This window comes from Spermophilus citellus (genome assembly GCF_964194105.1).
Source record: "Spermophilus citellus genome assembly, chromosome: 1".
Taxonomy (NCBI): domain Eukaryota; kingdom Metazoa; phylum Chordata; class Mammalia; order Rodentia; family Sciuridae; genus Spermophilus; species Spermophilus citellus.
The window spans coordinates 266712072-266734270 of record NC_138182.1 but is presented as its reverse complement, the minus strand read 5'-3'; positions in this window follow the sequence as shown (position 1 = coordinate 266734270).

Below are 22199 nucleotides of genomic sequence, written 5' to 3'. Positions count from 1 at the left end.
TCATGGTGCCAAGCAGGGTGCTTCTCACAGTGGACAGAGGAATGGAAGGTCTCAGGGCTTCTAGGAAGCAAAGGGAGTTAGAGCATTTCCCATGCAACCATGGGGCATATAAGTAAACTGGCTTTTGAAGGGGAAAATGATTCTATAACAGCTGGCCCTGAGCCTATAACTTCCTGTTCCCCAAATCTCTTGCCATCCACTGGTGGGTGGAGAGAAAAGGGAAGAGGTTCTCGGCCTGAGACCCTGTCCTTTGTGAGAGAACTTTTCAGATCAACCTGATTGTGTGTAGCTGGTCTTTGGTGTCCTGATCCCTAAGTCCCATAGAATGGACTCAGGGCTCCATTCTAGGTCACTTGCCTTTAGATAAGTTCTGCCCCTGTAATTCTGACAGCCCAAATAGGCTGCAAATGCCTGGTAATAGCTTTTAGTAACATCCACCAGTCAATAGAGGAGCCTCTCAAAATCTGTGAACGACTGGCTCATCAGTGGCCTCAAGGGACAACTGTGTAGTGGCAATGGCTTAATTGGCAATTTTACTTTTAACTGTACAGAGAGTTGAGCTGCAAGGATCCAGAAGCTGGGCTTAGTTGAACTTTGTAAATTCAGTGACCGCTAGAAAAGGCCCCACTTTCCTGATGAACAAAGGGTTCTAGAGGTGACAAGGATCTTCCAGTCCTGGGGAGGATGCCCAGCCCTGCAGATCTCTCCTCGGTTCTTTTTCGCCTGTGAGACTATGATGGGCTTACACGGTGGCACGCAAGCAAATGCAGCCCAGCCTTCTCAGAGTTTCCGCCTGTCCCTTTCTGAACATACTCCCCTGAAGTTAACAGGAGTCCGACATCCTGAGCAAGGGAAGTAGCTGTGCCATGCAGGATGAGCTGGGGGCAGCACTTTGCCATACTTGATGTCACATGGCATGAGATATCATTATTGCAGGTCCATTTGTGTAAACTTGGATTGTCTTTGAAAGCTCAAGTCCTTTGGGAGTGGGTTCAAGGTCTCCAGCAGCCCTGGTGTGCAAGCAAGAGAATCGATTGCCAAGCTGAAGGGTGTTCTGTAGGGAGTGGGAGAAAACTTGAAGGTGGGAATCTTTTCTGGTGCAGGTGGGTTTCTTATTGAAGGTCTTAGGATGGTATGATGAATGGCTTAGAAATGAAAATATTCATGTACTCCCTAAGTTTTCTTGGTTGGCTCAGCTCTCAAGCAAGGAAAAGGAAGCTCCTTGTGTCTGGAATATTAGAGTCACAATTTATCTGCTATGTCTGCAGTTTCTTTTCCCTTCAATTCAATTTGCTCATCCCTAGCAAGTTTCTTCTCCTAAATAGTGTTTTAAGTTACTGCACTGCTGAAGAACATGCTGTGGCTCCCTGCTAACAATTGGATCTACTTTATAATCCTGATTAGGTTTTTAAATAATCTGGCTCTAATTTACTTTTATTTTTGGAATCCTTTGGCTAAAATCTAAAAGTCAAAGTAAATTTCATCTAATGTCTTCTTTCTGGGTTATAAGCATAGCAACCCTAAGGAGGGGGGTCATGTTCCTGAGAAAACTATCATGATCTTTGCCTCAAAACGTTCATTGCTCTAGGTAAAATGTTTAAAAATCTTGGAGACCACTGATTTTTAGAATGAGTTCACCAAACATGAAGAACACATTTTTCAAAAGATAATAATAATGCCATCCATTTGAGCAGAAAAATATTTCACTTTTACAGGTGTTTTTCAATTTTTTTTCACTATCATCATTACTTTGCAGTCTCCCAATTACTGTGTGATGCATACAGCACTGTGGCTATGCTCCATTTTTCTTTAAACCAATGAGGCCAAGGCTAGCCCAGTGTATACAGGAACAACATGGAGCAGGACCCACCTTCTTGGACCTTAAATAATATTCTTTGCACTCTTGACACAACCACACAACAGCCCATGGTTCCTGACCAGCATCACCTCTCTGTCCCTACCAGGTCCTGTTCTGAACTTAAAATGCGAGCTGAAAAGTTGCATCTGCTGGTGTTCAGGCAACAGCTTACTTCTGCCAAAGTCAGCACCACCCTGGAGCAATAAGGCTCTAGAGATGCCAGGCCTTGCTCTATAAATGGTCCTCAGTCCTAAGTACTATAGCAGAGGCCCCAAACCCACAAGCAAGATGACTTCAGTTGCATTTTATGTCCCTGAGCTTTTAGTCAAGTTATTCCTGTTCAACCAGCCACAAAATCCAGGGTTAGATTTCCATTAAAAATTCATTTATTTTGTGAAACAGAGAATGAATGGTGGCAACCCTTTCCATAAATTTCCTAAACTATACTCTTAGAGCTAGTGAAGATGTAGAGGAAATGGAAAGAGGAGGAAAGAGAAAAAACAAGGAAGCAACACCTTAGAAGTTAATTTGAGTATCAAGGTTTCCCTTCACACATTAAATCCCTATGCACCAGTGATACCTATTTGATGAGTCAGCCAAACCTTAAACACAGAGGCAGTATTTTTCTCTGCAATAACTTTGTTAGTTTGTGAGGTGTCATTTTTGAAATCAGTGGTCCAATGAACTCATGCTGAAAGTTAATCGAAAGGCCTCCTGAGAGTGCTTAGCTCTGGATGGTGCATCTGTGTGACAATTACAAAGTGCCACTTTCTGAGGAACTTGAGTCAACACAGGCCTACCAGAGGACTGATCACAGAGCAAGGGCAGGAGTAGCAGGCTGCTGACCGCAAGTGAACCCTCAGCTGCTATGCCACCATCAGAACAGCATTCTGTTGCATGTAAAAGGCACTTTCAGTACTTTAGAGCTTCAAGTGACCATTCCAACAACATGACAAGGAGCCCATGTTACAGGCTTATTAAGCAATGCCCAATATTTAGTTTTTATTTTAGGAAGAGTTATCATAAATGGACCCTAGGGGAGGAAGTGCAGAAGACCAGGAGAAGGATGAAAAGGAATTGAAGATGAAGATGAGAGAAGAATGTGAGACCCATGGGTCGGAGGACCAGGAATTTGTCCCCTTGCTCTGGGGAGCTTATTGTTTCATAGAACTTCTGGCAGCCAGGAGAAGCCTATGACCCTTCTCAGAGTAATGTTTCAAAGTGCATTAAGTAAAATTCATAAGATTACAGAGCAGACTACAATTACAATAAAATATAATTATCAAAATGCTTAAAAATGAATTGATGATATAATAATATGGGTTTCTTCGCTAATACATTAAATTATAAGATCTAAAGGCAAGTCTTAATTATCTTAAAGTAGTGATGTCATTTAATGCCATTCCAAGATATCTGTAACAACTCTCAGGTGGTATGAAAATATCTGATTTTTACTGGTTAAAATCTATAGCCACTGCTATAAATCATTGCTAATGTTTGCAGTGGAAGGAAATGGCCAATTTCCATTTGAGGCTAATGAAAATAACATAATTTCTTTTCCCATCCAACTTCATCCTCTTTTTTTGGAACACTGTGATTCTGTTGTCCCAGAGATTAAGAAGCTCTCTGAAGATGTTCAAAATTACCTGGGCAAATCTTGGGGGGAGGAATGAGATCACATCCTTCAGACCTCGTAAATTAAATAGGAGACTCAGGGTAATGTTTGCTAATGGCTGTAGATAAAAGGCTTCGGTAGAGGGGCTTTGTTTAATTGCTTACGTTGGTTTTATAAAATTCATTATTTAAATTTATTAAAATGTGCCTATGGTTCGTGAATTATACACAGCTGAATTTGTTGAAAGGATGGTTACTTAAGAAGCTGTCAAAGAGGACTGATGAATCCAGACTGCATTCAGGGGAGGAGCCTGCTGGGCTCCCTAAGTGGGTCTCACAGGAGTCATCTCCAGGGGCCTTGGAGATGGTCGCTGGCAGCCTTCCCAGCAGGGTTTCGTCAGTTGTTTTACTCCCATGTGGCTTGGAGGAGGTGACAGACAGCCATACAAGCTCAGAGAGCAGAAGGCCCCCACATGAGGAAAGCTTTCTTTCCAGGTCATTTTTTGCTCTCCTTATTGTTTTGGGTTCTTCCAACTCTCACGTCAGAGCTGCAAACCACCTGACTCTAAATGCTTATAAATGCTCCTTGAGAAGGAAATGAGTAGTCTTGTGCTGCTAAAGAAATCCTGATGTCATCAACCCTTGCGCTCAAGTTACCACAGCAACTTGCTCAAGTTGACTATGTTGGTGGCAACACAGGGGGTAGAGAGAGGACACCTGGCCTTCCATTAGAACACTCCAGAACCTTACAAAACAGTGCACTGCAACTACTGTTGCCATTAACCATAATAAAATTAGTGGCTGTTCACTAACAAAGAGCCGAACAGTGCTCTAAATCCTTATATATTATTTACTGAATAATATCTAAGAAGTAGACATTGTTTCTCTTCCTTATACAACACCCGTCTTTTCTTTAAGTAAACGGAAAAAAGGCTTTTTATTTTTAAAAGCTTGTTGATAGACCAAGATTAGAAGGCTGGCTATAAAGAAAATTAATATCAAAATTTTAAAAAAGTCCTTAAGAGTGAAGGGTTTCTTAAGAAAATCTGATGTTCAAAATCATTTGATTTTCAAGAAAATGGTATAAAGGCAGGTGCAGTGATTAATAATCCCTATTCTCACTGCCAGGGTGTACTCAGCGATAAACACTTTATTTAATGACAGCTACTTCTTATTCAATAATTAGCCGTGCAGCCAAGTTCAGGTTGAAACTTATTTTTAAAGTTTTCTCAGCAATTCCCAAACCAATTTGAAATCCCAGAGCAGATGCAAATGGAGGTGAGATACATTTTCATTGACTTTGTTGTCATTGCCATTGTTGTTAGGAGATGCATATTTCAGGAAGTCCTGAAATACCTCTTCCTTTCATGCAGTTGGGCAGCTAAGTGATCCAGGGTCTGCCCAGCTAGGCAGTTAGTTTGTTGCATTGGGCAAATAGAACTAGATTTGAGATCTGGTTCTGCTGGGTGACCTTGGAGCAAGCGCCTATTGAACTCTCTGAATCTCATTTTTCTACAGTTTTAAAATGAGACCAGCACAACCTATTTCACAAGGTCATTATGAGGATTGCTAGAGATGAACTGTGGGGAGGCACTTGTTAAGTTGTGACATTTATACAAATGTCCTAAAGTGTTTGTTCCAGTAAAACCTAACGAGCATTCTTTCAGAAAGAGCTTCAGTGAAGTTTGTCCCCAGCATGGAGGATGCCACAGGCTGCCAACACACAGACTGTCCTCTTTCTCAGTTACCAGCATACAATTACCAGAAGAGCCACCCATCACTCAGCACAGGCACTTACAAATTTGTATTGTCATTCATCTTGTTAAAGTCTCCACTACTAGACCTTTGGGGCAGAAGCTTTAGTTAGGTTATTTTGTCCCCAATGTCTCTATTGGCAAGGAAACAACACTGAGAAAATAGAGGCAGCTGGTAACATTTATTAAGCACAAACCACGCACCAGAAAGTATTCCACATTGATTAATGTACATGATATTCACAATGAGCCTTTGAAATAAGGACTATCATTATCTCTGTTTTATAGGCGAGGAGACAGAAGCAAGAAGGGAAAGAATCTGGCACAGGTAATGGGCAAGGCTGAAATGTAAATGCAGGTGCTGGTGCCAGGACTGAAAGCCCAGAGTCTAAACCACTCTGCTTGCTTTATTGCTTTTGAAACATGTGTTCAAGATAAGTGTAGCAGGTGGGAAAGAAGGGAGCACTTGACAATTTTCTAATCTTGTCTCTGTCCACTTTCCCTCCTGTATGGGATTGAACTCTGGGCCCCCCATTCACATCCACCTGGAACCTCAGAGTGTAAACAGGGCCAATTTGGAAGTAGAGTTTTTTCAGGTGTAATTAGTTAAGATGAGGTCATAGGTCACTTGGACCCTGACACACAGGGCAGAAGACCATGTGAAGATGAGGACAGGGGTTGGAATAATGTTTCTATAAGCCCAGAAATACCAGGAATTGCTGGCCAACCACCAGGGTTAGGCAAGAAGCAGATTTTCCCTCAGCGTCCCCAGAAGGAACCAACTGCACCAACATCTTGGTTTGTGACTGTTGGCCTCTGGAAGCGTGAGAGAATGCATTTCTGTAGTTAAAACCACCCAGTCTTTGATCTGCATGTGAGCCCTAGGAAACCAATGCACCTTCCTTGTCTTTGTTCTGCGTCCCTGGGAAGTGAAGGAAAGTCTTACATGGATGACTCAAAAACTTAAGAATCTGAGGCTTTGGGAGGTTTCATGTTGCATTAGCTCATTTCCTTTTTCTGTGATTAAACCTCATTAAAAAAAAACAAAAAACAGCCCACTCAGATTAATTGTGAGTGCATCCCATGGGCCATTATCTTTTGGCAAAGTAAAACTAGTCCCAAAGGTAAACTGCTTGAATAGTCCATCTTCACTCTCATCCATTCAGGCTGTGAATTGGAACTGTGTCCTTTCTTCTGCCCCCCCCCCCTTTTTGGGGGTAAGGGCCTGAAGAGAGGTCATCCTCACCTAAGAATTTGATTTGGTATGTGAAAATCCAAGAACTATAATTTCAATGTCTGCTGTGATGCTTAATGGTGGAGTTTTGGATCCAATAACAAGTTCAGCAAAACATTTTACTGATAGCAAAGTTGGCATATTAGAGTCTAGGTTTTTTTTTTTTTTTTTAAAGCTGGAGGTTATTGAATTTCTTATCACAATTGAGCTTAGAGATTGTCAAGGAATAATGAAAGAGAAGCACATTGTGATGAGACTCTGTCCAGGGGCTTCCCTAGAGATGTCCCTGGTTGGTGGTTATGGCTGTAGGTCTTTTTGGAAGAGGCATGGATGATATTCATTTTTAAGCTCTGCTGTATGAGACTGTGATGTAACTCCCATTCCAACTGCATCAAACCTTCAGAAGAAGTTTCCTGCATGTACAACCCTGTATTAATCGTCCTTTGTGGGGAAAGATGGAAGTGTCCTCAGAGGCACCTGGAAGATGTTATAAGAAAAGAGACCAGAGGAGAGGCAACCTGGGAAGCAGAATAGGGATCTGGGAAACCAGGAACTGTAGCCTTTTCTACCCCCCACCTCTTCCTCTCCTCATAGAATTTAAGTCCATTTTGGATAAATCCTAAAGGGTCCTGAGATAAGCAAGCTAGGGAACTTGAAAAACCATTACAGGCTGCTGAGAACCATGTCTCATCTATATTGAGAGCCAACTATAGGAAAGGCACCTGAAGACACAAAGGTGTATAGGACCTAATGTGAATTGAGTATTTACATCCTGCCAAAATTGAAATGCTGAAGCCTAATCCCCAAAGCCATGGGTAATTGTGGTAGGGCCTTTGGGATGTGATTAGGTCTTGAGGGTGGAGCTCTCATAAGTAGGATTAATGGCTTTGTCAAAAACAAAGGAGGAGATTGGAATTTTCCTTGTTCTTCTCTGCCATTGGTAGAAACAGATGTCTGCAAATCAGGAGTCAGGCTTTTCATTAGACACCAAATCTGCTGCTGCTGCCTTGATCTTGAAGCTGGCTCCCCAGTTTCCAGAACTCTGAGAAATAAGTATGTGTTGTTTAAACCACTTAGTCCATGGCAGCTTGAGCAGAACAAAATACTTGCCCCGAAGGAGGTTATGATACTGAAAACAAAAGCCAGAGTAACCATAGAAGTCTGACTAACTATAGAAGAGGGAAGTCTGAAATGGTCACTGGGCTAAAATTAAGGTATCATGGAAACCTTAGTGGGGGAAATCTATTAATTGCTTCTTCCACCTTTTGTGGTTACCAACAGTCCTTGGCTTGTGGCCCAATCACTCCAGTCTCTGCCTCCATGGTTCTGTTGCCTTCTTCTTATCTGTCATTTGGTAGTAAAATCTTTGTCTCCCTTCTGTAAGACACTAATTATATTTAGGGTCCTCTCAGATAGTCTAGGATAATGTCCCCTTTCAACCTCCTTAATCATATCTGCAAAGATTTTTTCCCCATATTTACAGATTCCAAGGAGCAGGGCCTGATATGTTTGGGGAACATTACTTAGTTACAGGGACTTCTAAGGAAGAGAGAGCAAGAAAGTGAGGGACACTAAACAGAGACAAATAAGGGTACTTGGACATGGCAGCTGGGCTGATGGGAAGCCACTGCAAATGAAATCTTTCACAAAGAGCACTGTGTGTGTGTGTGTGTGTGTGTGTGTGTGTGTATACACATGCTATACCACATAGGCTGACCTGCTGGGCACCTGGAACTGTGGTGATCTTATCTTTTTCAAATTTCTAATAGAGTCATTTTCTTTAAATTCCTCATTAGTTTCAAAAGGCAAATTTATGTGAAATGGAAAGGAAGATGCAGACAAAGCCGCCTTCTTTGGTCATGAATTTGAAAGGCTTAGTTACAAATGTAGTGTGAAATTGTCTGAAATTTCTGGCAGCAGACGTGAGTCATGTATTATTGTCCAACATTTACAGAGCATTCTTCATGGCAGTTCCTAGACTTTGTTAAGAAAGAGATTGAATTTGTTGGATGACAGATCTCTTTGTTAGAGCATGGGTCAAATCCAAGAAGATGAAAGTCTATAGGCATAAATTAAAGACGTGTACTTGGCCCCAAAAAACCAACTTAAACAATTTATGCAATAGGCTGGAGACTCAGTTGAGCTACAGCTTGATAAAAACTTATTGTTAATAACAAGCCTGGTACTGAATCAAGAAAAGTGATGGAGATCTTAAAATTGTGATGCCTTAAAAACCAATGTGCTCTTGGGCTGCCTTAATAAGAAAAACAATCTGAAATAGGGAATGGGATTTCAACATTGTAAAAGGGAGAATAAATTAATTTGATATACAAATTTAATAATTTTGGATGAGGTTCCTAAAGATTAAGGTTGACACTGCTTTTGGAAACACAAATACCCTCTTATATTGCTTTTAAGTGATTTAGTTTTGAGGAGTAATAACATGGATAGAAAATTAAGAACAAAATAGAAGATATGGATGAATTCAGGTGGACTGGAAAAGAAAATATTTGACGGGCAATTAAACTGCTCTTTAGAAGTTCACTGGGATTGTTAAAAAAATTTTAAAGGGAATCTGTACAATTTTATAATTAAAATTGGACTAACAAGTTAAAACAAGGGAAGCTATAATTGCAATCTATGCTACATTGGTCAAACTATACCAGAAGCATGAAGCTAATAGGCACCAGACCGAAAAATCTAGAAACCTTTATAGGAGAGTTACTGATACTGTACAAGTTTCCAAAGCCATATGATGAAAAATTGGGGGAAAGATTGGGTATGTTTTAGCTGGGAGAAACAACTCTTCAGTTACTGCTATGACCACTTTTTGGAAAAGATAGTTCATTTATCTGAGCAATTCAGGGATGACTTTAGAATTAAATTACAAAGAGGATTTTTTTTGTGTGTGGTGCTGGGGATTTAACCCATGGCCTTATACATTTGAGGCAAGCACTCTACCAACTGAGCTGTACTCCCAACCCTAAAGAATAATTTAAAAAACAAATTTTCTCATAGTTTCTCAGAAATGATACAAGTAGAAACTTTGATCATTAGAAAGGTGGCTAGCTTATGCAAACTTTAAGAGACTTTGTATCCTATTGAATGCTCACTCACAGACACACTCCCTTCTTACTCAGGCTGCATGTTTATAGGAGAGTCACTTATCCCAGCTCAGCGGGCAGGGAGGCTGCGGGGGACTGGTCTGAAATGAGTATGTAATTCTAATTCCCTGTATTGGTGATTGGCTTTGTTTTGGGTGTGTGACCAATAGGAAGTGGAAAATTCAGTTGAAGTAATTTCTCAGTTAATTGGGTATCTTAGTTGTGACTGCAGCTAGATATATGCTAACAACCAAGCTCTAGGAAAATCACTAAGTTTGAGGTGGCATGATACAGTTAATATCACACACGCCTTCTTGAAAAGATGTTTATAAATCCAGATTATGTAAGTTGAGTTTTCTTTTAAATGTACCAATGGAATTATTTTCAAGACAATATCTGGACTATTGGGTTCCATTCTAAGCCCTACATTGAAAGAGAAAGCTGGGAGTTTCCCAAAGGAAAACAACTAGGATGATGGGAAATTTGGAATTCATGTGGAAAAGAGTCTGAGGCTCCTTAGCCTGAGAAGAGAAACCTAGTGTTTGGTGGCTGAAAGTATTTTTCATATAGAACAAAACTTAAATGTATTCTTTATGGCTCCTAAGGTTGAATAGTTCAGGGAGGCAGATTCCAGTTTGTTGTAAGGAAGAACTATCTAAAAGCTAAAACTTCCAGCAATAAACCAGGAGGCCTTGTGAAACTGGGTGGTTCCAGGACATAATCAAGTAGAAGCCAACCTACCATGTTTTTCAAGGGGAATTCTTACCTTCAGTAGCATTGAACTAGAGGATTCTGAAAAGTGCTTAGAAATAGGTTTTCTTCATTGGCACAATTTAACAAAAGAGGAAACTAAGGCTAACTGAGGAAGGTGACACACCCAGTCTCTCACAGCTGATCAGAAGTTGACATGACCAATGTAAATCCACGTCATGTACAACCACAATAATGGGACCCTAATTGGGACAACTTGTACTTACTCCATGTATGTATAATATTCCAAAATATACTCTACTGTCATGTAAAAAAGTAATAAAAATCGTTTTTAAAAAAGCCGATTAAGATCTTTTTTTAAAGGATTCATAAGTTTTTTATACCTTTATTTTATTTATTGATTTTTAAGTGATGTTGAGGATTGAACCCAGGGCCTCGCACGTGCTAGGTGAGTGCTTAAGATCTTAAAATAAAAAGAAAAGAAGAAGTTGACATGGGCTAGGAGCTAGGGGAGATCTAGGCCTAAGAAGGTAGAGTAAGTTTTTGAGGCCGCAGAGCTATTCTTTACACACATGTGAGACTTGAGAATTTGGACTTTGCACTTTATTTCAGACACCAGTGATAGCCAGACTCCTCAGTTCTACAGACATGTGATGGGAATTCAGGAAGCTGACCTCTAACTGCTTCTGTCCATCATAAAGTAAAATGCTTAAGTATTAAAAAGCAGAAATGATGCCAAAATATGACACCACTGGTATTGACGAATCAGGTGAGACTCTGGCCTGTAATCACACTGGGGTATCCAGTCCCCTAATTAACTCTGCCAAAATCTTATGTTCCGAAAAGCAAAAAAAAAAAAAAAAAAGGTCTTTACAGTGCAGCTAGTAGAACATGACCTCATTCTCACTTACATCCAATCTGTCCATTGAGGGGGGTTTAACGAGACTCCAGGAGAAGTCTTGAAATAGACACAAACTGAACTTTGCATGCAGGTTTGCTGGAAAGTGCTCTGGGAACAATTCTTTTGTGGGGAGCAAGGATAGCCAGACTGGGCAGAGGGAGAAGTTGAGCCAGGATACAGTGGCTGCAGAGGGTTCCGTTGGTTCTCCAGGGAGCTCTAGGGCAAAGATGGCCCCACAGAGTTGGCCTGCTTGAGGCACGGGGGATGGAGCTCTGTATCCCACAACCCATATTTGGAGACAGGGTACTCCCAGAGGAGAGGGTGTAACCTTGGGTACGAAGGCAGTTCCTGAAGAGGGACTCAGCTGGGAGCAGTCGGGAGCCAACACTCCCAGCAGTTGGAGAATGACAGCATGGGTCCTGAAGCAGCCAGGTGGCCGCCATGGTGTCGCCAAAAAGCGCCACTCTCCCTCACCACTGTACTCTATGGCAGGCTGCCATGAAGAGCAGACCACTCCCATTTCCTCTGTGGGGAACCCTCCTGGCACTTGACGAGATCCCTGTGGTTAAATTAATGCTCCAAAATCCACACTCTATCTGAGGAAGGAAGAGGAGAGGGCATGTGGCAGGAGGAGATTCTTGCCCCCACCTGCCCCCGTCCCAGGCCTGCCTGTTCTGAGGCAGATCTCCAGGGAGGAGGGGAATGCTCTGCATATACTCTCCACCCTGGGACTCTACAGGAACACCAGCAGTGGTCATGGGAGAGGACCTGCTTTCAGAAGGAAATGCCCATGTGTTGTAATTAACACTGGTCAAGGTTGGAGTCATGGACTTTGGAAATCTGGTGATTTTCAGCCAAAAGAAGTACGTCAGATACAATGACCCGACACACCCAGGATCAACATCCTCTGGGAAAGAAGAAAGTGGAATCAGGACTGCTTTTGTTTCCTTGACTAGGTGGGATGCTTCACAGCCAGGATGTGACTTTCAGGCTGGTTTTGTTGCCCACATCAGCCTTCACACAGCCTCTCTCTCTTCTGACTCCAGCCTTATGCGATTATAGTGCAGCCTTGAATCATCCTTCCCTGAATTGCTGATATTGTCTCCCTCTTGGCTGTGAATCACATATGATGTACTCTTTGCATCTGCAGGACACCCCACACCACTTAGAAGGCTGATTTCCAGCTCTGTTATAGGTTCTCTCTTTCCACATCCTCTCCCTCCCACACAGGACAGTTGTAGGAAAGCAGATTTTTTGTTTGCTTTAAGCAGGGTGATGGGAAGAAAGCACGATATTTTCCCAATTCTTTTCAGAGGACCAGCTCCTAGAGTAGATGGGAAAGGGACCCTCCTGATATTCAGGTCTGTGACTGGTTTGAGGGTGTGAAGTCTCAGGAACCTCCTCTGTGGAGGTTCCAGGGAGAGGTTGTGCTTTGTCAGCCTTCCTAGTCCTCCCAGGCCTTGGAGTTTCAATCAGAGCCAAAGACCATAGACACTCAATTGGCTCCATAAACTCCCTTTCACAGTGTTCACTGTGTGCTGACTCCATGGAGCAGAAGCTCTTCATATTTCCATTTTACAGAGGAGGAAAGTGAGACACAGAGAAGATACAGTCACACAGCTGCTTAGGATAGACCTGGGTTTGGCACATGGCCATCCAGGCCAGAACCTGTGCCCAGAGCCACTGCTCTGCACTATGAGTCAGGTCCACTGCAGAGCAACCTGATGGAATATTGTATGTAGCTCCTCGTCTATTGGCCCAACTGTCATAGAGATAGCAAGGGCAGGGAGAAGGAGGCACCCCTGGGTCCTAGTCCTTGGAGTAAGTGTAACTGGTTTATGAAATGAACACAATTTAATCATTTCTCACTCTCAGAAAACTTGAAGAGTACATTTCTTTTTTTTTTTTTTATAATATTTTATTGTTGGTTGTTCAAAACATTACATAGTTCTTAATATACCATATTTCACAGATTGATTCAAGTGGGTTATGAACTCCCATTTTTACCCCGTATACAGATTGCTGTGTCACATCAGTTACATTTCCATTGATTTATAAATTGCCTTTCTAGTGACTGATGTATTCTGCTGTCTATCCCATTCTCCACTATCCCCCCTCCCCTCCCCTCCCCTCCCCTCCCCTTCTCTCTCTCCACCCCCTCTACTAAAAATCGTTTCTTCCACTTATATAATTTTTATCCTACTCCTCCTTTCCTCTTATATGTAATTGTGTATAACCCTGAGGCTCACCTTCCAATTCCATGCAATTTCCCTTAACTCTCCCTTTCCCTCCCGCCTATCATCCCTGTTTAATGTTAATCTTCTTCTCCAGCTCTTCGTCTCTACCCTGTCCTTGGTTACTCCCCTTATATCAAAGAAGACATTTGGCATTTGTTTTTTAAGGATTGGCTAGCTTCACTTAGCATAATCTGCTCTAATGCCATCCATTTCCCTCCAAATTCTATGATTTTGTCATTTCTTAATGCAGAGTAATACTCCATTGTGTATAGATGCCACATTTTTTTAATCCATTCATCTATTGAAGGGCTTCTAGGTTGGTTCCACAATCTTGCTATCGTGAATTGTGCTGCTATGAACATCGATGTAGCAGTATCCCTGTAGCATGCTCTTGTTAGGTCTTTAGGGAATAGACCCAGAAGGGGAATAGCTGGGTCAAATGGTGGTTCCATTCCCAGCTTTCCAAGAAATCTCCATACTGCTTTCCAAATTGGCTGCACCATTTTGCAGTCCCACCAACAATGAACAAGTGTACCCATTTCCCCGCATCCTCGCCAGCACTTGTTGTTGTTGGACTTCTTAATGGCTGCCAATCTTACTGGAGTGAGATGGTATCTTAGGGTGGTTTTGATTTGCATTTCTCTGACTGCTAGCGATGGTGAGAGGAAATCTCAGACCGTACTTCTTACTTTCCCAGAGATGCTTAGATGATAAAAAGTAAAACCTAATGTAACATCTAGCTTTTAAACTTTACCTGGCTGAGAACACTTTCTCGTTCAATAGTGTATTAGCATCCTGTGGCTGCCATAAAAATTACCACAAATTTGCTGGCTTAAAACAACAGAAATGTATCCTCTCACAATTCTGGAGGCCAGAAGTCTGGAATCAAGATGTTAGCAGGGCCTTGCTCCCTTTGAAGGCTCTAGGGAGGATTTTTTCCTGCCTCTTCCAGTTTCCTTTGGCTTCAGGACTTCTTTGGCTGCATCGCTCCAAGCTCTGTCTCTCCATCTTCATATGTCCTTCTCTTATGTGTGTCTCTCATAAGGATGTTCATCATTGGACTCAGGGCCAACCCAGATAACCCACCATCCTTAACTATTATATCCTTAAAGACTATTTTTCAAAATAAGGTCACATTCATAGGTTCTGGAGGTCAGGGCATTGACACAGCTTTGGAGAGGGCAAACATTCAACCCACCATACCCATTTGGGGCCTTCTTTTAATTTGAGAAGCTATAATAGAGGTGGGTATGTGTGGTATGTGTACTTTGAGGAGTTTTCTTTCTTTCTTCCCTTCCCCTCCTCCCAAGTTGTCAGTTCTTTCATGGACTAGAACAGGAGCAAATGGAGAGGAAGACAGCAGGCAGAATGAGGTAGATTTGTCCAGTTTCCATGCATTCTGAGGCTGGGGTCTTTGCATATGGCAAATGTTGGAGATGACGTTTTCACATGGGGAAACTTTGAGGATTGCAAAACCCCTACTACCCCACCCAGTTTGTTGGTTCAATAGTTGAACTATGGGAAATACATATGCAGCCTTGGCTCACATGATTTTGGAAGAATCAGTGTTCCCAATTCTCCTATCACTATGCCCACCAGCAGAAAAAATACGAGCTATAATCTGTAGATTCAGAGTTATTTCCCAGTGTTTCTTAACCACCAGGAGACAGCTGTCAAGGCCCAATGAGGGGTTCTCTTAGAGCTTCCTCTCTTCTGCCTTAAGGTATACAGGAAGAACCCCTCTCCTCCTCCTCAGGGGAGGACAAAACACAATCTATCAACAGCTCTCAGCAACACAGTCTCCTCTACTGGCTATGCAGCTTCTGAAGGAAGGAAGATTTTACCTTCTGCCTGAGAGCCTGGAAATGGCAATTGGTGTAAAATTCTCTTTCAGATATGGGCAGGTTTGACTGCTGGTACTTCATTGCTCTCTGACTTTAGGACCATCACTTGAACTCGAAGACATCAGAGAAGGTCTTCTGGCTTAATTATGCTCAGTAAGTTAATGGGGATTATTTCCCTTTCTCCCAAATTGGAGTTGCATCAAACTGTGATAAACTTTTTAGGTGTAAAAAAGTGGCATGCATATTTCAGCCTTGGTAACCTTATAAGATAGTTATTGACACATATAAGAACACAAACAATAGTAGAAATGAAGAATTATTTCCAAAAACATGTAATGTCTGTCTGCAGGTGCAGAGTGGAAGGTTGGCTGTTGGGATTTGAGGAGAAAGGATGCAAAGATGAATGGGCTGCTGCACCCATACCAAGGCTTTTCTGCTCCTCTCTCCATAATTTCTGAGAACCCACTATTTGAGGCTTACCCCTTGGCATCAAGCTTCTGGAGGCTCATTTAAAGTGCACATGTCTCAGGGAGATATCTCTTTTTAAGGCCCGCCCGATCAGCAGTTTCTCCAACAGGGCTCTGTGGAAAGGTACATTTAAACATCACCTCCTGTTCAGCCCTTTTCTTTGCCTTAACTGAGTTTCATGCCTTCATCTTCTTCAACAGAGATGACTAAAATAACCACCTACTCAATCTCCTTGGGTGTCATCTCACACTGCAGCAACCTAAGTTTTGCACCCAGAATCCTCTGCCAGCATCTGCCAGGATCTCAGCAGGAAGCAGAGTCCCTCCCATTCAGTCCATTCATTGGAAGAGGCTTTAATGAAAGAGCTATTTGTAGAAGTGAAGGGTCAAGGGCTCAGACAGGGACTATGGGCACACAGACCAGCATAGAAGGAAACATCTAGATTTAAAGGGGAGGGGGAATAAATGAAGAGAGGCCCTGAAGTTATGAAAGAGAGGGCAGCCCAGCAGGAACCATGCCTGGTGTGGACAGCAATTGCTTTTGTGTCCCTGTCACTTCCCCCAGCCTCCCTTCAACTTCAGCTGCATCTGAAATGCTCTTGTCCTGACAGCTTTTCACCGAAAGGCAGGAAAGTGTCTTTCTGATTTATTTCTACAGCTTTCACTGAAGTTGCACCTGCTTGACTTGCTTAGAAATGCAGCCAGAATCCTGGGAGAGTCAATGTCCCCGAGGCACCCAGTGAACAGTGGGTGAGGCCTGGGAGCTGAGAGAGAAATGTGCAGCCTCCCATCCCTTGGACAGAAATTCCAGGAGACATGTTTCTTGGAGGCCCCCAGGGGCGAATTTCAGTTGCTCTCAGCAGCAATCTCAGTGACATATTCATATTTGTCTTTCTTCCTCTCCTGTCTGACCCTCCTTGCTCCTCGAGTCTTGGAATCACCTTCCACATATATCTCTAATCCCCAAGTCCTTGCCTCAGGCTCTGCTTGCTGGGGAGCCAGCTAAGAGGTAGATAGTCAGCCATGACCAGAACAATGGTCTGCAGAAGACAGAAATGGGGAAAGAAATATCCCTCTTTCTTTCACTTTGTAAACTTCTGCCTGTGCCTCTTTTTGGCTCAACTACAAAGAAACCAGCAGGAAGGAGTACCTGGCGGATGCAGCCTTTTGGGGTTCAGCTTCACAGGACAGAGTAGGGAAGAAAAGAAAGAAAATGGATCTGACAGGGCAAGTGGAGAGTACCAGCAGATTTTCTGAATCACAAAGCTTGCCATGTGACTCCTTTAATGATAATGAGAATCACAAACATGTGAATGAATAGTATTTCTTAAGGCCTCCTGTGCTCTAATAGGTTTTATATTGATGATCTCATTCAATGTATTCAACTGCTCTGTGAGGTAGATATTTCATCATTCTCATTTCACAATGAGCAATTGATGCACTGTGAGGTTACTCAATCCTTCCAAGACTGTTTCACAAGGAGGTACTCACCAGGTTATCCTGATTTCTTGGTCAAATGTAAATTCCATAGGGAGAACTTGGTGCCTTTAGCCTTATGCCTTATCTTCTCTCAGATGCCCACATTTAGTCCAGTCCTCAGCCACACAAAATGACCTGATGTATCTTAACTATGATCCTGATCCCTTTAACAATCTGCTTGTATTAGTCAGCTTTCCATTGCTATGACAAAATACCAAAGAAAAACTACTTAAAGGAGGAAATGTTCATTGGCTCAGAGTTTCAGAGGCTTTCAGTCCATGGTCAGCTGGCTCCATTGTTTGGGGCTGGTGGTGAAGCAGAGCATCATGGTGGAAAGGGTATGGTAGAGCAGAACCACTCACCCCATGGTGACAGTAAGTGGAAAGATAAAGATAGATAAATAGATATAGAAAGAAAGAAGGAAAGAAAGAAAAAATAGGAAGGAAGGAAGGAAGGAGCTAGGGACAAAGGTACCCTTCCAGGGCAGGCCCCTGGTGACCAACTTTCTGCAACTAGGTGCCACCTTCTAAAGTTTCCATCACCTCCCAATAGTCCATTCATTATAAACCCATGAATGGATTAACCCATTGATAATATTAGAGCCCTCATGATCCGGTCACTTCCCATGAACCTCACTTCTGGACACTGGTGCATTGGAACCAAGCCTCCAACACAGTATTGTCCTTTGAAGGACATTCCATATCCAAACCCTAATACTACCTCAGTGGCCTTCAGGTCTCAGCTTCAGTGTTACCTCCCTCTACACGCATCTGCCCTGCTGCCCTTCTGCCCCTCATCACACCACACCCATGAACTAGCCTTCCCTTGTGGAGCAAGGAACCAATACCCGCAGCACTAACAGGACAGAACAGAGAGTTGATTGGCTGGATTGTCCCTCCCACCAGCCATGAGCTCCTTGAAGTTGTTGTATCTGCTCTCTTCTTTCCCTCCACAGTGCCTGGAACATTGTGAATTTTCAGTAAACACTGGTAAAGGAGGCAGAGGAGAGATGGCCCGTAAGATGGCTATGAAGGAGACCAAACCTGGTGACTGGGAGCAACATCAGGGAAGGTGATCAGAAATATTAAACTCCCATTTCACTCCCATTGAATGTCAAGGTCTTGACCTGCACAGTGTTCCTACTCCGGAACCATGTCCTGGAAGACAGTGACCTCAGTGAAACATAGAGCTGGGTTTTGTTTTTGTGTCTGTACAGTGACGTAAGTAGTAAAGCCTGCCTGGAAGGTTGATGTGGAGGTCAGTGCAGACAGGTATAGCTAACTGTGCTCTGGGAATCAAAAGCACCCCATGGCTGGCAAGTCATAACACTCCTGCAGGAGAGTGCTCATGGAGTTACTCATTCCTAGGAGACGGTGGGGCCCTCTGGGAGCTGCATTCATGCCCTTACTCCACAAGTCTCCCTTTCATGAAGTACTTTAAGCCATGTACACACACATTCAGAGGCATTTCTTCAATTTGCTTCACTGTTCCTTCCTTTTTTTTTTTTTTTTATTGGTTGTTCATAACATTACAAACCTCTTGACATATGATATTTCATACATTAGATTGAAGTGGGTTATGAACCCCCAATTTTACCCCAAATGCAGATAGCAGAATCACGTCGGTTACACATCCACAATTTTACATAATGCCCTAATAGTAATTGTTGTATTCTGCTACCTTTCCTATCCCCTACTATCCCCCCTCCCCTCCCCTCCCAACTTCTCTCTCTATCCCATCTACTGTAATTCATTTCTCTCTTTGTTTATTTTCCCATTCCCCTCACAACCTCTTATGTGTAATTTTGTTTAGCAATGAGGGTCTCCCTTCATTTCCATGCAATTTCCCTTTTCTCTCCCTTTCCCTCCCATCTCAAGTCTCTGTTTAATGTTAATTTTTTCTTCCTACTCTTCCTCACTGCTCTGTTCTTAGTTGCTCTCATTATATCAAAGAAGACATTTGGTATTTGTTTTTTAGGGTTTGGCTAGCTTCACTAAGCATAATCTGCTCTAGTACCAACCATTTCCCTGAAAATTCTATGATTTTGTCATTTTTTATTGCTGCATAGTACTCCATTGTGTATAGATGCCACATTTTTTTTATCCATTCATCTATTGAAGGGCATCTGGTTTGGTTCCACAGTCTAGCTATTGTGAATTGTGCTGCTATGAACATTGATGTGGCAGTATCCCTGTAGCATGCTTTTTTGAGGTCTTCAGGGAATAGTCCGAGAAGGGCAATAGCAGGGTCAAATGGTGGTTCCATTCCCAGCTTTCCCAGGAATCTCCAAACTGCTTTCCAAATTGGCCGCACCAATTTGCAGTCCCACCAGCAATGTACAAGTGTACCCTTTTCTCCACATCCTCGCCAGCACTTGTTGTTGTTTGACTTCATAGTGGCTGCCAATCTTACTGGAGTGAGATGGTATCTTAGGGTGGTTTTGATTTGCATTTCTCTGACTGCTAGAGATGGAGAGCATTTTTTCATGTACTTGTTGATTGATTGTATATCCTCCTCTGAGAAGTGTCTGTTCAGGTCCTTGGCCCATTTGTTGATTGGGTTATTTGTTATCTTATTGTCTAATTTTTTGAGTTCTTTGTATACTCTGGATATTAGGGCTCTATCTGAAGTGTGAGGCGTAAAAATTTGTTCCCAGGATGTAGGCTCCCTATTTACCTCTCTTATTGTTTCTTTTGCTGAGAAAAAACTTTTAAGTTTAATTAAGTCCCATTTGTTGATTCTAGTTGTTAACTCTTGTGCTATGGGTGTCCTATTAAGGAATTTGGGGCCCGACCCCACAATCTGTAGATCGGAGCCAACTTTATCTTCTATCAGACGCAGAGTTTCTGATTTGATATCAAGCTCCTTGATCCATTTTGAGTTAATTTTTGTGCATGGTGAGAGAAAGGGATTCAGTTTCATTTTGTTGCATATGGATTTCCAGTTTTCCCAACACCATTTGTTGAAGATGCTATCCTTCCTCCATTGCATGCTTATAGCCCCTTTATCAAATATAAGATAGTTGTAACTTTGTGGATTAGTCTCTGTGTCCTCTATTTTATACCATTGGTCCACCCGCCTGTTTTGGTACCAGTACCATGCTGTTTTTGTCACTATTGCTCTGTAATATAGTTTGAAATCTGGTATCGCTATACCGACTGATTCACACTTTCTGCTTAGAATTGCTTTTGCTATTCTGGGTCTTTTATTTTTCCATATGAATTTCATGATTGCTTTATCTATTTCTACAAGAAACGCCGTTGGTATTTTGATTGGGCATTGCATTAAACCTATAGAGAACTTTTGGTAATATTGCCATTTTGATGATGTTAGTTCTGCCTATCCATGAACAAGGTATATTTTTCCATCTTCTAAGATCCTCTTCTATTTCTCTCTTTAGGGTTCTGTAGTTTTCATTGTATAGGTCTTTCACCTCTTTTGTTAGGTTTATTCCCAAGTATTTTATTTTTTTTGCGGATATTGTGAATGGAGTGTTTTTCCTCATTTCCATTTCAGAAGTTTTGTCGCTGATATACAGAAATGCCTTTGATTTATGCGTGTTGATTTTATATCCTGCCACTTTGCTGAATTCATTTATTAGTTCTAGTAGTTTCTTTGTAGACCCTTTTGGGTCTTCTAGGTATAGAATCATGTCATCTGCAAATAATGATAATTTAAGTTCTTCTTTTCCTATTTTTATGCCTTTAATTTCTTTCGTCTGTCTAATTGCTCTGGCCAGTGTTTCGAGAACTATATTGAATAGAAGTGGAGATAGAGGGCATCCCTGTCTTGTTCCGGATTTTAGAGGGAATGCCTTCAACTTTTGTCCATTGAGAATGATGCTAGCCTGAGGCTTAGCGTAGATAGCTTTTACAATGTCAAGGTAAGTTCCTGTTATCCCTAGTTTTTCTAATGTTTTGAACATAAAGGCATGCTGTACTTTGTCGAATGCTTTCTCTGCATCTATCGAGATGATCATATGGTTCTTATCTTTAAGTCTATTGATGTGGTGAATAACATTTATTGATTTTCGTATGTTGAACCATCCTTGCATCCCAGGGATGAATCCTACTTGATCATGGTGCACAATTTTTTTCATGTGTTTTTGTATTCGATTCGCCAGAATTTTATTGAGGATTTTTGCATCTAGGTTCATTAGAGATATTGGTCTGTAGTTTTCTTTCTTTGAGGTGTCTTTGTCTGGTTTCGGAATCAGGGTGATGTTGGCCTCATAGAATGAGTTTGGAAGAGCTCCCTCTTTTTCTATTTCCTGAAATAACTTGAAAAGTATTGGTATTAATTCTTCTTTAAAGGTTTTGTAAAACTCCGCTGTATACCCATCCGGTCCTGGGCTTTTCTTGGATGGTAGTCTTTTGATGGTTTCTTCAATTTCATCCATTGATATTGGTCTGTTCAGATTGTGTGTATCCTCCTGACTCAGTCTGGGCAAATCATATGACTTAAGAAATTTATCGATGTCTTCACTATCCTCTATTTTATTGGAATATAGGTTTTCAAAATAATTTCTAATTGTCTTCTGTATTTCTGTAGCATCTGTTGTGATATTGCCTTTTTCATCCCGTATGTTAGTAATTTGAGTTCTCTCTCTTCTTCTCTTTGTTAGCATGGCTAAAGGTCTGTCGATCTTATTTATTTTTTCGAAGAACCAACTTTTAGTTTTGTTAATTTTTTCAATAGTTTCTTTTGTTTCAATTTCATTAATTTCCGCTCTGATTTTAATTATTTCTTGCCTTCTGCTATATTTGCTGTTGTTTTGCTCCTCCTTTTCTAGGGCTTTGAGTTGGAGTGTGAGCTCATTTATTTGTTGGTTTCTTCTTTTTTTGAGGAGTGACCACCAGGCGATGAACTTTCCTCTTAAAACTGCTTTCATTGTGTCCCATAGATTCCGATATGTTGTGTCTGTATTTTCGTTTATCTCCAAGAATTTTTTGATTTCCTCCTTTATGTCTTCTGTAACCCATTGATCATTCAGTAG